This window comes from Salmo salar, chromosome ssa09, assembly GCF_905237065.1.
Source record: "Salmo salar chromosome ssa09, Ssal_v3.1, whole genome shotgun sequence".
NCBI classification, from domain to species: domain Eukaryota; kingdom Metazoa; phylum Chordata; class Actinopteri; order Salmoniformes; family Salmonidae; genus Salmo; species Salmo salar.
The window spans coordinates 31,539,039-31,554,855 of NC_059450.1; the positions used below are offsets into that span (position 1 = coordinate 31,539,039).

Consider the following 15,817-nt stretch of genomic DNA (forward strand, 5'->3'; position numbering starts at 1 on the left):
CTAGCTAAGATTTTGAAAGTATGATGTTGACATGATCAGTCCAAATCAAAGCTACTATATAACATGATTTGAAGTAATTTTATCTGTGGCCAATGACCTTGAGCCTTTTTGGATAGGCACTTCTAATGTAACTCTATTTTAGCCCCTAAGGGGCTTGAATTTTTTTAGCGGCGACGTAGTGTCCCCATGAGTGACAGAAAACTGAGCCAATCACGGCGCAACTAGAGAACATTACCAACCCCTACGCTCCATATTTTCTGCTGGCTGCCCCATCACCACAGAAAGCACAGAGCTAGACTGAAACACCTGCATTTTGGAGTTGCCTTACTCAAGAAAGCAAAAAAGAGACCATTACTAACGCTATTATTTTTATTACATTTTTTACATCGTTTGCAAACTGATAAGTGACACGTATTAATGTCAAAATAACATGCAAAACAGACAACCCCCCCACAAAAATAATTTGGCAAACAACAACACTAAGTCAATCACAAATTTGAAAGAACAGTATATTACCTCAGTCAACAGCTGCGGCTCCCAACTGTACAGCAGGCAATAGGGAAAGTACTCGGTGGAGGACTGGACGCTGCTGTTGTGTGCAAAGAGAATTACCTTCAGGTTGTCCTCTCACCATTCCTGGTACCCGTCAACTCCATGGCAGTTTTGAGGATCTGGTTCGTCCGTTCATCCAAACCTGGAGGAGGAGGTAGGAAAGGAATATCTATTGACAATGTAAGATATTGAACTATGTCTGATTATGTACCATGGAAAAACTCAAACAAATTGTAAAAAAAAAATATATATATATATATATATATATACTGCTCAAAAAAATAAAGGGAACACTTAAACAACACATCCTAGATCTGAATGAAAGAAATCATCTTAATAAATACTTTTTTCTTTACATAGTTGAATGTGCTGACAACAAAATCACACAAAAATAATCAATGGAAATCCAATTTATCAACCCATGGAGGTTTGGATTTGGAGTGACATTCAAAATTAAAGTGGAGAACCACACTACAGGCTGATCCAACTTTGATGTAATGTCCTTAAAACAAGTCAAAATGAGGCTCAGTAGTGTGTGTGGCCTCCATGTGCCTGTATGACCTCCCTACAACGCCTGGGCATGCTCCTGATGAGGTGGCGGATGGTCTCCTGAGGGATCTCCTCCCAGACCTGGACTAAAGCATCCACCAACTCCTGGACAGTCTGTGGTGCAACGTGGCGTTGGTGGATGGAGCGAGACATGATGTCCCAGATGTGCTCAATTGGATTCAGGTCTGGGGAACGGGTGGGCCAGTCCATAGCATCAATGCCTTCCTCTTGCAGGAACTGCTGACACACTCCAGCCACATGAGGTCTAGCATTGTCTTGCATTAGGAGGAACCCAGGGCCAACCGCACCAGCATATGGTCTCACAAGGGGTCTGAGGATCTCATCTCGGTACCTAATGGCAGTCAGGCTACCTCTGGCGAGCACATGGAGGGCTGTGCGGCCCACCAAAGAAATGCCACCCCACACCATGACTGACCCACCGCCAAACCGGTCATGCTGGAGGATGTTGCAGGCAGCAGAACGTTCTCCACGGCGTCTCCAGACTCTGTCACGTCTGTCACATGCTCAGTGTGAACCTGCTTTCATCTGTGAAGAGCACAGGGCGCCAGTGGCGAATTTGCCAATCTTGGTGTTCTCTGGCAAATGCCAAACGTCCTGCATGGTGTTGGGCTGTAAGCACAACCCCCACATGTGGACATCGGGCCCTCATACCACCCTCATGGAGTCTGTTTCTGACCGTTTGAGCAGACACATGCACATTTGTGGGCTGCTGGAGGTCATTTTGCAGGGCTCTGGAAGTGCTTCTCCTGCTCCTCCTTGCACAAAGGCGGAGGTAGCGGTCCTGCTGCTGGGTTGTTGCCCTCCTACGGCCTCCTCCACGTCTCCTGATGTACTGGCCTGTCTCCTGGTAGCGCCTCCATGCTCTGGACACTACGCTGACAGACACAGCAAACCTTCTTGCCACAGCTCGCATTGATGTGCCATCCTGGATGAGCTGCACTACCTGAGCCACTTGTGTGGGTTGTAGACTCCGTCTCATGCTACCACTAGAGTGAAAGCACCGCCAGCATTCAAAAGTGACCAAAACATCAGCCAGGAAGCATAGGAACTGAGAAGTGGTCTGTGGTTACCACCTGCAGAACCACTCCTTTATTGGGGGTGTCTTGCTAATTGCCTATCATTTCCACCTGTTGTCTATTCCATTTGCACAACAGCATGTGAAATGTATTGTCAATCAGTGTTGCTTCCTAAGTGGACAGTTTGATTTCACAGAAGTGTGATTGACTTGGAGTTACATTGTGTTGTTTAAGTGTTCCCTTTATTTTTTTGAGCAGTGTACATTGGTGACAGAATATAACCTTTAACATCCGTACCTTTTTCCAGAGTTCACGACCTCGGTCACTTAAGATGACCTCAGGAGAACTGTGGGTGTTGAGGATGTCCATCAAAGCCCTGGAGGTGGCCTCGTAAGTCTGGTCCTTGATGGGTATCATACAAAATGAAAATAAAGGTTTGGTTCCAAGCACCCTTTTTAATGGGTTACAGAAGGGAATTTTTGAGTTAAGCACATTTTCTTCCTTTACTGACCTTAATGGGTATTGCCTCCACCCACTTGGTAAAGTAATCAGTTGCTGTTTTAGACACCAGCTGTTGCTATTCCTGGATTTTGTGAAGAGTCTGAGGTCCACCCCTAACATTTCAAGTCTTAGAGAGAAGATTACTTCCTTCTTAGCCGTATCTGTCATACATTATGCAGGTTTGCATATTTGTAAGGATACTGACACACACACACATTCTATAATATTGATCTCTGCTGTGATCAAATGAAGCAACCATTACAAAACAACTTATCAGGGCAAAATTTGAAATGTGACTCTTACCGATCATGTGCCATGGTGAAACAACTCCAGCGCCCACAATCTTCACCCTCACAAACTTCTGTCAGGCTAGACAGGTACTGACCTTTAAGCACAGTGACAAATTGAAACATTGTGTGCTCTCTGATATGACATTAATTGAAATGATAATAATTTCAGATATAATAGAATGTGATTATAAACAAAAGTTTATTTCACTTGCCCAGCTGTCCACATCCTTGACAATCCCACGACAGAAGAAGCGTAGGTTGATTTTGGCAATCATGTGCTTCACACCGAAATGGCCAGCATGCATCTCGGTCAGCGCGGCCTCCTCCTCAGTGAAAATCACCCTCCTGTGTGGCTGGCCATCCTTCCCCCGTAGGTACATGTGATTGTCTAACAAGTTGAAAGACAAGAGTTGTTGAAATACTCAAGTCTAAGTAAATTGCACTGCTTTCTTTCTTTCTTTCTTCTCTCTCTCTCTCTCTCTCTCTCTCTCTCTCTCTCTTCCCACCTGTCACATTCATCCTTTCTTTCTCACTTTCCCCCTTCTCTCTCTCTCTCTCTCTCTGTCTGCCTGTGTCTGTCTAGCGAAGACAACTAGTTAAGGGCAGTTGGAATTACCGTAATCCATTTGCTGGATCAGGGTTCATTTATATGTCACGAATTGCTAGGAGTGGTGGTAGGAGTCAGGCACAGAGAGCAGAGGTAAGGAAATAATGATTTATTTTCTCCGGTACAAAACGGTCAACGCCAACACAACAGGCGCGTGAACAAAATTACCAACCCAGTAATAACGGGCACACAGTCCGGAAAGAAAATCAAGGCGAAATAGCCAGCACATCCAAAAAGCACACTGACATAAAATAATCCCGCACAAACCTGGGCGGGCTAAGCAGGCTTAAATAAACACAAATCAAGACACTCAAATAGGGAACAGGTGCAACCAATAAGACATACAAACAGAAAAGGAAAAAAGGATCAGCGGCGGCTAGTAGGCCGGCGACGACGACCGCTGAGCGCCGCCCGAGCAGGCAGGGGAGCCACCTTCGGTGGGATACGTGACATTATAGCTATATATCAGTACCTCAATATGGCCAACATATAACTGTAAATGTATACCTAGCAATGGTTGTTGAAAAATGGTTGTACATAGCTAAATCCTTCCAGTTATCTAATTGAAGTTAACTGCTTAACGTTACCTTGAATTGTGAATTTCTCTGCCCCCTACTAATGTTGCGCCTCTTGTTGAGATCGGTGGTGCCTTCATAGTACTTCACCTTGTTGGAAAGATTGATTTTCTTCTATCTCTTCGAGGGATGCCATTCAAGTGCAAGCTAACTTACACTGTATATACAAAAGTATGTGGACACCCCTTCAAATTAGTGTATTTGATTATTTCAGCCACACCTGTTGCTGACAGGTGTATAAAATCAAGCACAAAGCCATGAAATCTCCATAGACAAACATTGGCTGTAGAATGGCCTGACTGAAGAGCTCACTGACCTTCAACGTGGCACAGTCATAGGATGCCACCTTTCCAACAAGTCAGTTCATCACATTTATGCCCTGCTAGAGCTGTTCCTGTCAACTGTAAGTGCTGTTATTGTGAAGTGGAAACCTCTAGGAGCAACACCGGCTCAGCCGCGAAGTGGTAGGCTACACAAGTGCTGCCGAGTGCTGAAGCGTGTAGCGTGTAAAAATCGCCTGTCCCTGGTTGCAAGACTCACTGTCGAGTTTCAAAGTGCCTCTGGAAGCAACGTCAGCACAAGAACTGTTTGTCTGGAGCTTCATGAAATGGGTTCCCATGGCCGAGCAGCCGCACACAAGCCTAAGCTTACCATGCGCAATGCCAAGCATCGGCTGGCTAGATAGCGTTAGCTAAATAATATTGTCTGGCTAGCTAGCTGACTAGGGTGACTGAACAAAAATATAAACGCAACATGCAACAATTTCAAAGCTCATATAAGGAAATCAGTCAATTGAAATAAAATCCTTACGCCCTAAAATCTAAGGTTTTCAGATAACTGGAAATACAGATATGCATTTGTTGGTCACAGATACCATGACAACAAAAAAATCTATGAGCGTGGATCAGAAAACCAGTCAGTATCTGGTGTGACCACCATTTGCCTCATGCAGCCAACACATCTCATTTGCTTAGAGTTAATTAGGCTGTTGATTGAGGCCTGTGGAATGTTGTCCCACTCCTCTTCAATGGCTGTGCGAAGTTTCTGGATATTGGCAGGAACTGGAACACGCTGTCGTACACGTCGGTCCAGAGCATCCCAAACATGATAAATGGGTGACATGTCTGGTGAGTATGCAGGCATCTTTGGCATTGTGTTGTGTGAATAAACTGCACATTTTAGAGTGGCCATTTATTGTCCCCAGCACAAGGTGCACCTGTATAATGATCATGCTCTTTAAACAGCTTATTTATATGCCACACCTGTCAAGTGGATGGATTCTTTTGGCAAAGGACAAATGCTCACTAGCAGGGATGTAAGCAAATTTGTGCACAAAATTTGATAGAAATAAACTTTTTGTGCATTTGGACATTTTCTGGGATCTTTTATTTCAGCTCATGGGACCAACACTTTACATGTAGCGTTTATATTTTTGTTCAGTGTAAGTACAGTAGCAAGCAATGTCAATCGAAAAACAACTTCAATAATTTTTCCCTGTTTAACAATATTTTCTTATCTCTTTACAGTCTTTTCGGTCTTCTGAAGCAGTAGGTAGTCACCGTCAAAAACACCATCCTTGGAGAACGATTCTGAGGTCATAATTTTGCGCGTACTGAGCGAGTGACTACAGTGCCTTCGGAAAGTATTCAGACCCCATGACTTTTTCCACATTTTGTTACGTTACAGCCTTATTCTAATATATATATATATATATATATATATATATATATTTATTTATATATTTTTTTTATTTATTTATTTTTTGACTTTTTTTTTCATCAATCTACACACAATATCCCATAATGATAAAGCAAAAACCTTTTTTCTTTTTTTTTTGTTGCAAATGTCCTGACTAGTCTCCCAGTCCCTGCTGCTGAAAAACACCCTCACAGTATGATGCTGCCACCACCATGCTCCACCATAAGAATGGTACCAGGTTTCATCCGGACGTGACGCTTGGCATTCTGGCCAGAGTTCAATCGTGGTTTCATCAGACCAGAGAATCTTGCTTCCGTCTGGCCGTTCTACCATAAAGGCCTGATTGGTGGAGTGCTGCAGAGATGGTTGTCTTTCTGGAAGGTTCTCTCATCTCCACAGAGGAACTCTGCAGCTCTGTCAGAGTGACCATTGGGTTCTTGGTCACCTCCCTGACGATGGCCCTTTTCCCCCGATTGCTCAGTTTGGCCAGGTGGCCAGCACTAGGAAGAGTCTTGGTGGTTCCAAACTTCTTACATTTAAGAATGATGGAGGCCACTGTGTTCTTGGGGATCTTCAATGCTGCAGACAGTTTTTTGTACCCATCCCCAGATCTGTGTCTCGACACAATCCTGTCTTGGAGCTCTACGGACAATACCTTCGACCTCATGTCTTGGTTTTTGCTCTGACATGCACTGTCAACTGTGGGACCTTATATAGACAGGTGTGTACCTTTCCAAATCATGCCCAATCAATTGAATTTACCACAGGTTGACTCCAATCTAGTTGTAGAAACATCTCAAGGATGATCAATGGAAACAGGATGCACCTGAGCGTAATTTCGAGTCTCATAGCAAAGGGTCTGAATACTTACGCAAATAAGATATTTCCGTTTTTTGTCATTATGGGGTATTGTGTGTAGATTGATTAGTATATATTTTTTTAAACTATACATTTTTTAATAAGGCTGTAACATAAAATGTGGAAAAAGTCAAGGGGTCTGAATACTTTCCGAATGCACTTTTTATTAAAAAAATACTAACAGTTTTTTTTGTTTTGATTTAAATAATAGCCTGAGTACTAGATGTGGTAACAAAACACATGTACTACCATGCAACAGAGCACACACATACCAACACGGAATGATTGTAAATCCATTAAATGTATTACTTGATGTTTATGTCTCTCATTCAAATATGTCACTCATTCACATTTTCGAAACCCAACTCTCACACTACGTTAGCCATTTAGTGAGTAAGAGTCTTCCAGACTTGCTGGATGACTATGAGTTTCTCCTGCGCCGCTCTGCCTCATGACGGGCAGCTCTGGAGGATCGGCTAAACTTCTATGTGTTTGAGACAGAAAACAAGGAGCTGCAGAACTGGATTTTCTCCCTCAAGACCCTGGCTGAGTCAAAAGATTTTGTACAAGACCTGGAGGACGTGGAGGTATGTTTGATGCAGAGTGGATGATGCAGAGTGGACTGTTCCATTATACAGGGCAAATTAAGTGCAGCTCAAGTATTTAGGGCTGATGTGGACAAGCCAAGTACTGGACAGTCTGTATCAGAAGTTGGGTGTATCATTTATATATTGCTGTAGCTGAAAACTGGCTTTTTGAGATTACAGTTGTGAAATACTGTAATTAGACAAGTAATGATCCACATCAAATGCACTTTTATTAATAGTCACTCTTTAAGGTATTGCAGAAGAAGTTTGAATACTTTGTGGCTGAGATGAACATGCAGGGCCAGAGTAAACTGAGTACTGTTCAACAACTAAGACAGGAGGTGAAGTCTGCTGAAGAACAGAGACGAGAGGCAGCACTGCATAAACTATGGGACGACTTCAACCAGAATGTGAAGATTAGAGTTAAGGTAATAGTCTAAATCCAGTTATTTTATCAACTTGTTTCTTAAATGGGACATAAAATGGTACATTAAACGGTAGGCAAAAAAGGCAATGTCTGCTCACAATTGACAGACTTTTTTCTAAAGTGGTCCTATTTTTTTGTCCAGCTCCTGTACCAAGCTTGATGTGCATTAAAAACTCTCCTTCTGAGTCTTATTTCTATGTATTACTCTGGTTAATGCCTATAGGCTTTAGCTCAGTGGGTTAACACTGTCTTGTGGTACCGGTCAGTTACAACTGACTCACCCATCAAATAACTGTGTGTGTTTACAGAGAGACTTGGTGGTCATTGAGGCGGAGGTGTCCTGGACTAAAGAGGAGGGGCAGGGGCTGACCAGGAAGTACCCCCAGGTGCGGGCCAGTCTGAGTGAGAGACCACAGGAAATGGAGGCGCGCTGGGCAAGTCTGCAGGCCAAGGCCATCCAACGCAGGAAGAGACTGGGGCAGGCTGAGGCTGTGCAGAGATACCTCACAGGAAGAGACTGGGGCAGGCTGAGGCTGTGCAGAGATACCTCACAGGAAGAGACTGGTGCAGGATGAGGCTGTGCAGAGATACCTCACAGGATGAGACTGGTGCAGGATGAGGCTGTGCAGAGATGCCTCACAGGAAGAGACTGGGGCAGGCTGAGGCTGTGCAGAGATACCTCACAGGAAGAGACTGGTGCAGGATGAGGCTGTGCAGAGATACCTCACAGGAAGAGACTGGGGCAGGATGAGGCTGTGCAGAGATACCTCACAGGAAGAGACTGGGGCAGGCTGAGGCTGTGCAGAGATACCTCACAGGAAGAGACTGGGGCAGGATGAGGCTGTGCACCGATACCTCACAGGAAGAGACTGGTGCAGGATGAGGCTGTGCAGAGATACCTCACAGGAAGAGACTGGGCAGGATGAGGCTGTGCAGCGATACCTCACAGGAAGAGACTGGTGCAGGATGAGGCTGTGCAGAGATACCTCACAGGAAGAGACTGGGGCAGGATGAGGCTGTGCAGAGATACCTCACAGGAAGAGACTGGGGCAGGATGAGGCTGTGCAGAGATACCTCACAGGAAGAGACTGGGGCAGGCTGAGGCTGTGCAGAGATACCTCACAGGAAGAGACTGGGGCAGGATGAGGCTGTGCAGAGATACCTCACAGGAAGAGACTGGTGCAGGATGAGGCTGTGCAGAGATACCTCACAGGAAGAGACTGGGGCAGGATGAGGCTGTGCAGAGATACCTCACAGGAAGAGACTGGTGCAGGATGAGGCTGTGCAGAGATACCTCACAGGAAGAGACTGGGGCAGGATGAGGTTGTGCAGAGATACCTCACAGGAAGAGACTGGTGCAGGATGAGGCTGTGCAGAGATACCTCACAGGATGAGACTGGTGCAGGATGAGGCTGTGAAGAGATACCTCACAGAGTGGACAGAACTCATGTAGGTCTACTTATTTTGACTTAATGTAGTTGGGCTTGTTAAGGTGATGCTATAATGTCACATTAATGATGTGCTTATAGATGTGTAATATGTACTTTAGGAACGTATAATTATTGAGGTGTGACCTGACCTGGACCTAATTTGTAATTGAACATGTAATTGTAATATACATTTGAGGGCTGTTATGGTTTTGAATCATTAGGTTATTTTATTTTTGCCTTTGTTGCCAAGGGCATGGCTAAAAGAGACACTGTCCCTGGGGAGGGGTGAGGAGGGGAGGGCGCTGACCTGGAGCAGCTAATAAAAAGACACGAAGAGTACCACGTTCAGATTGACATGCAGCTCAACAAATCACAGGCCGTGAAAGATGAGGGAAAATACCTTGTGGATGAAGGCAACTTCATGGGCCAAGAGATAGCAGCACAGTACTTTACATTCAGACACAATGTCAAAGCAACCTAAACATCAATATATGTTAATGTCACGGGCTGGCTCAAGAAAGCAGGAGAGGTAGAGTCAGGCGCAGGAGACAGAGAATTCTTGACCACACTTCCTTATTCCAGAAAGTAGATATGGTCGCCAAAAAATAGGGACGCAGCCCTTAAATACTTCTGCGGTGGTGAACACAAAGAAACCAACCACAGGCAGAGGAAAACCAGCACACGTTCCTCAAGCACACAAAACGGACAAGAAACATAATCACGCACAAACACAGACATCCTACGCTAAACTAAATAACCCCCCCCCCCCTACTAATAACTAACCCAAAACAGGTGCGTGCCTACCTAGACCTAACCAACAGAAAGTGAAACAAAAAAGGATCGATGGCAGCTAGTAGGCCGGCGACGACGACCGCTGAGCTCCGCCCGGCCGAGGAGGGGCGCCACCATCCGTCGGTGTCGTGACAGTTAAGCATTATTGTACTCATGTTTCTATTATTATGTCTTGTGTCACAATGTTAAATGTCCAATGCAGCCATTTTTATCTTAATATCAAATAATTTTGGGGCAATTAAGTACCTTACTGTGATTGTTTTCAGTTAAAAGGGTAAAAAAAGAAACAAAAATGGCTTCTTAGCGAAAAGCAATTTCTCAAGTAAGAATTTTGCTAGGACTGTCAGGGAGGGGATCTGAGTGGGGGGAGGGAGCTGTTGTCAGAGAGGTTTGTAACTCTCTTTATTGGTCTATTAACTAATTTACCACCAGGCAGCCCAAACTCCATTCAACCAAATACTTTCAAATAGCTCTAACACTAAAAGGGCATTATCCTAATTTTCAAAAGTTCACAGTATTATTCCGACCTCAAAGTGTTGAAATATATATATGGAAAGTGCGTTTTTCACTGTACTACCATTTAAATGTTGTTAAAGGAACATTTAGAAGCTGGTTTTCATTAATGACTATCTATTGCTACCCATTGCAGTTGGAGGAGCGTCTTCTGGAGCTGCAGGAGCTGGAGACGCGGGTGCAGGAGGTCTGGGAGGAGTGGAGGCTGTTGTACCAGGAGGAAGTAGAGATCCTAAGGCTACAGAGGGAACTGGAGCAGGCAGAGCACTGGCTCAGTACCTACGAAGCCACTCTGAGGGCAGAGGAGTACGGGGTGAAGACAGCCCAGTTAAAAGCAAGCCTTTAGCTCAGTGGGCTAACACACACTTGTGGTGCGCAGGAGACCTGGGTTTGAACTTAGTATGAAATAGTTAATATTTTCTTGAATTAACGATTTTTGATGATACTGCTGATTGGTTTTAGTCTTATGTATTTTTGTTTTTGACACACTAAGTGAAAGTTGGTTAATCCTGGTTAAATTGCTCAGTGATGCCTGTTTTCCTTTCCAGGACTCTGTGTCAGACATTCTGGAGTGGATGAAGAAACAGGAGGACTTAGGGGCTATGATTCAAGCCCAAAGTGACAGGTTCAGCACCTCACAGAAAAAGATGACAAACGAAAAGATGACTTTTGCATGAATACAGTAGATAACTCACACGTCTAGATCCAAGATGGCGTAGCAGTGCAGACGTTGTTTGTCGTTCTCCCGGATACATTTTGTATTTTTCGTCTGTTTTGTATATATTTAAATTTATTTTCAATCTCTTTTTCCATTTTTAAATTAAATATACCTTCTGGCAACCCGCCTCACCCAATGTGATACGGATCTGCTATTTTTAGACCTTATAGACAGAACCTCCATCAAAAGCTAACCAGCTAATTAGCTACTAGCTATTTAGTCATTGTTTGCCACTGCTAGCGGCCTTTACCTTTTGCACAGTCACCAGTCGCTTTTAGCCTCGATAATACTTGCCAGCCTGCCAGTATCGGACTGTTTTCTCCATTACAACACCGGATTCCTGCCGTAAGCCCTGGACCATTACCCCTGATCATCACAGCTAGCTAGCTGCCACCGAGTGGCCCAGCCCCGAAGCTAGCCTTGAGCCTCCCGGCCTGCTCAGTGACTACTCGGCTACACAGCTGATGCCTCCCGGACTCTTCACTAACACGACTAGAATCCACTGCTCCACCGGATTCTTGCCGTAAGCTCTGGACCTTTGCATCGGATCATTGCTGCTAGCTAGCTGCTACCGAGTGGCTATAGTGGCAAACGCCCTGGTCCCGAAGCTAGCACCAGTTAGCCGAGAGCCAGGCGCATCTCCCGGCTAGCAAACTAAATTACTCCAGCTACACTACCTCGTTTGCCAACTGGCCTGGACCCTTTGTCGACACGGAGCCCCGCCGTTCCATCACGACTGGTCTGCCGACGTAATTCCATCCGTTGTGCACTCAACCGGTCTTTGCCAGACGTCGGAGCAGAAGCTTCTACTAGCCCTGGCCTGCTAACTCTTTTTTTTTTTAACGCTGTGTCTCCCGCTTGCTAGCGTAGTAACGACTACTCAGCGGCTTCCCTGTTTCATCTATTGCTGTTCATTGGACCCTATGATCACTTGGCTACATAGCTGATGCCTGCTGGACTGTTCATTAATCACGGTACTCCATATTGTTTATTTTTGTTTATCTGTCGGCCCCAGCCTCGAACTCAGGCCCTGTGTGTAGTTAACTGACCCTCTCTGCCCATTCATCGCCCTTTTACCTGTTGTTGTTGTCTTAGCTGATTAGCTGTTGTTGTCTTACCCGTTGTTGTCTTAGCTAGCTCTCCCAATCAACACCTGTGATTGCTTTATGCCTCGCTTTATGTCTCTCTCTAATGTCAATATGCCGTGTATACTGTTTAGGATAGTTATCATTGTTTTAGTTTACTGCGAAGCCCCTAGTGACCTCACCCAGCATAACTAGTGTGTCCCGAGATGCAACCTCTCTTATCGTCACTCAATGCCTTGGTTTATCTCCACTGTACCCGCACCCTACCATACCCCTGTCTGTACATTATGCCCTGAATCTAACCTACCTCGCCCAGAAATCTGCACCTTTTATTCTCTGTTCCCAACGCACTAGACGACCAGTTTGATAGCTTTTAGCCATATCCTCATCCTACTACTCCTCTGTTCCTCAGGTGATGTGGAGGTTAACCCAGCCCCTGCAGGTCCCCAGGCGCTCTCATTTGTTGACTTCTGTAAACGTAAAAGCCTTGGTTTCATGCATGTTAACATCAGAAGCCTCCTCCCTAAGTTTGTTTTACTCACTGCTTTAGCACAGTCCGCCAACCCTGATGTCCTTGCCGTGTCTGAATCCTGGCTTAGGAAGGCCACCAAAAATTCTGAGATTTCCATCCGCAACTACAACATTTTCCGTCAAGATAGAACTGCCAAAGGGGGAGGAGTTGCAATCTACTGCAGAGATAGCCTGCAAAGTTCTGTCATACTTTCCAGGTCTATGGCCAAACAGTTCGAGCTTCTAATTTAAAAAATGAATCTCTCCAGAAATAAGTCTCTCACTGTTGTCGCCTGTTATAGACCCCCCTCAGCTCCCAGCTGTGCCCTGGACACCATATGTGAATTGATTGCCCCCCATCTATCTTCAGAGTTCGTTCTGTTAGGTGACCTAAACTGGGATATGCTTAACACCCTGGCAGTCCTACAATCTAAGCTAGATGCCCTCAATCTCACACAAATTATCAAGGAATCCACCAGGTACAACCCTAAATCCGTAAACATGGGCACCTTCATAGATATTATCCTGACCAACTTGCCCTCCAAATACACCTCTGCTGTTTTCAATCAGGATCTCAGCGATCACTGCCTCATTGCCTGCATCCGCTATGGATCCGCGGTCAAACGGCCACCCCTCATCACTGTCAAGCTCCCTAAAACACTTCTGCGAGCAAGCCTTTCTAATCGACCTGGCCCGGATATCCTGGAAGGATATTGACCTCATCCCGTCGGTAGAGGATGCCTGGTCGTTCTTTAAAAGTGCTTTCCTCACCATCTTAAATAAGCATGCCCCTTTCAAAAAATGTAGAACTAAGAACAGATATAGCCCTTGGTTCACTCCAGACCTGACTGCCCTCGAACAGCACAAAAACATCCTGTGTCGGACTGAGCTAGCATCGAATAGTCCCCGCGATATGCAACTTTTCAGGGAAGTCAGGAACCAATACACACAGTCTGTCAGGAAAGCAAAGGCTAGCTTTTTCAAACAGAAATTTGCATCCTGTAGCTCTAACTCCAAAACGTTTTGGGACACTAAAGTCCATGGAGAATAAGAGCACCTCCTCCCAGCTGCCCACTGCACTGAGGCTAGGAAACACTGTCACCACTGAAAAATCCACGATAATCGAGAATTTCAATAAGCATTTCTCTATGGCTGGCCATGCTTTCCTCCAGGCTACCCCAACCCCAGCCAACAGCTCCGCACCCCCCGCAGCTACTTGCCCAAGCCTCCCCAGCTTCTCATTCACCCAAATCCAGATAGCAGATGTTCTGAAAGAGCTGCAAAACCATTTTTGCAAGCCCTATTACCAGTCTGTTCAACCTCTCGTATCGTCCGAGATATAGTCTGCCTTTCTATAGTCTTCGAAAGCCAAGTTAACAAACAGATCACTGACCATATCGAATCCCACCGTACCTTTTCCGCTGTGCAATCCGGTTTCCGAGCTGGTCAAGGGTGCACCTCAGCCACGCTCAAGGTATTAAATGATATCATAACCGCCATCGATAAAAGACAGTACTGTACAGCCATCTTCATCGACCTGGCCAAGGCTTTCGACTCTGTCAATCACCGTATTCTTATCGGCAGACTCAACAGCCTTGGTTTCTCAAATGACTGCCTCGCCTGGTTCACCAACTACTTCTCAGATAGAGTTCAGTGTGTCAAATCGGAGGGCCTGTTGTCCGGACCTCTGGCAGTCTCTATGGGGGTACCACAGGGTTCAATTCTCGGGCCGACTCTTTTCTCTATATATATCAACGATGTCGCTCTTGTTACGGGTGATTCCCTGATCCACCTCTACGCAGACGACACCATTCTGTATACATCTGGCCCTTCTTTGGACACTGTGTTAACAAACCTCCAGACGAAATTCAATGCCATATAACAGTCCTTCCGTGGCCTCCAACTGCTCTTAGACGCTCGGAAAACTAAATGCATTGTATAATTTGATTTACACAACACTTTGAAGAAGCAAAATATTTTTTCTTGTGAAACAAACAAGAAATAAGACAAAAAAACTGAATGCTTGAGCATGCATAACTATTCACCCCCCCAAAGTCAATACTTTGTAGAGCCACCTTTTGCAGCAATTACAGCTGCAAGTCTCTTGGGGTATGTCTCTATCAGCTTGACACATCTAGCCACTGGGATTTTTGGCCATTCTTCAAGGCAAAACTGCTCCAGCTCCTTCAAGTTGGATGGGTTCCACTGGTGTACAGAAATCTTTAAGTCATACCACAGATTCTTAATTGGATTGAGGTCTGGGCTTTGACTAGGCCATTAAAATACATTTAAATGTTTCCCCTTAAACCATTCGAGTGTTGCTTTAGCAGTATGCTTAGGGTCATTGTCCTGCTGGAAGGTGAACCTCTGTCCCAGTCTCAAATCTCTGGAAGACTGAAACAGGTTTCCCTCAAGAATTTCCCTGTATTTAGCGCCATCCATCATTCGTTCAATTCTGACCAGTTTCCCAGTCCCTGCCGATGAAAAACATCCCCACAGCATGATGCTGCCACCACCATGCTTCACTGTGGGGATGGTGTTCTTGGGGTGATGAGAGGTGTTGGTTTTGCGCCAGACATAACATTTTTCGTGATGGCCAAAAACCTACATTTTAGTCTCATCTGACCAGAGTACCTTCTTCCATACGTTTGGGGAGTCTCCCACGTATCCTTTGGCAAACACCAAACGTATTTGCTTATTTTTAAGCAATGGCTTTTTTCTGACCACTCTTCCCTAAAGCCCAACTCTGTGGAGTGTACAGCTTAAAGTGGTCCTATGGACAGATACTGCAATCTCTGCTGTGGAGCTTTGCAGCTCCTTCAGGGTTATCTTTGGTCTCTTTGTTGCCTCTCTGATTAATGCCCTCCTTGCCTGGTCCGTGAGTTTTGGTGGGCGGCCCTCTCTTGGCAGGTTTGTTGTGGTGCCATATTCTATAAAAAAATATATATAATGGATTTAATGGTGCTCTGTGGGATGTTCAAAGTTTCAGATATTTTATTATAACCCAACCCTGATCTGTACTTCTCCACAACTTTGTCCCTGACCTGTTTGGAGAGCTCCTTGGTCTTCACGGTGCTGCTTGCTTGGT

At 45.1% G+C, this 15,817-nt stretch overlaps 1 long non-coding RNA gene across 1 annotated transcript; it reads right to left on the reverse strand.

Moving 5' to 3' along the window:
* Positions 1 to 344: 344 nt before the first annotated feature.
* Positions 345 to 3,829, reverse strand: LOC123724122 (uncharacterized). The gene is made up of 3 exons (XR_006756814.1): positions 2,650 to 3,829; positions 2,436 to 2,540; positions 345 to 694 (listed from the first exon to the last, which is right to left on the reverse strand). It is a non-coding gene; the product is annotated as an uncharacterized lncRNA (long non-coding RNA).
* Between the last annotated feature and the right edge of the window lie 11,988 nt (positions 3,830 to 15,817).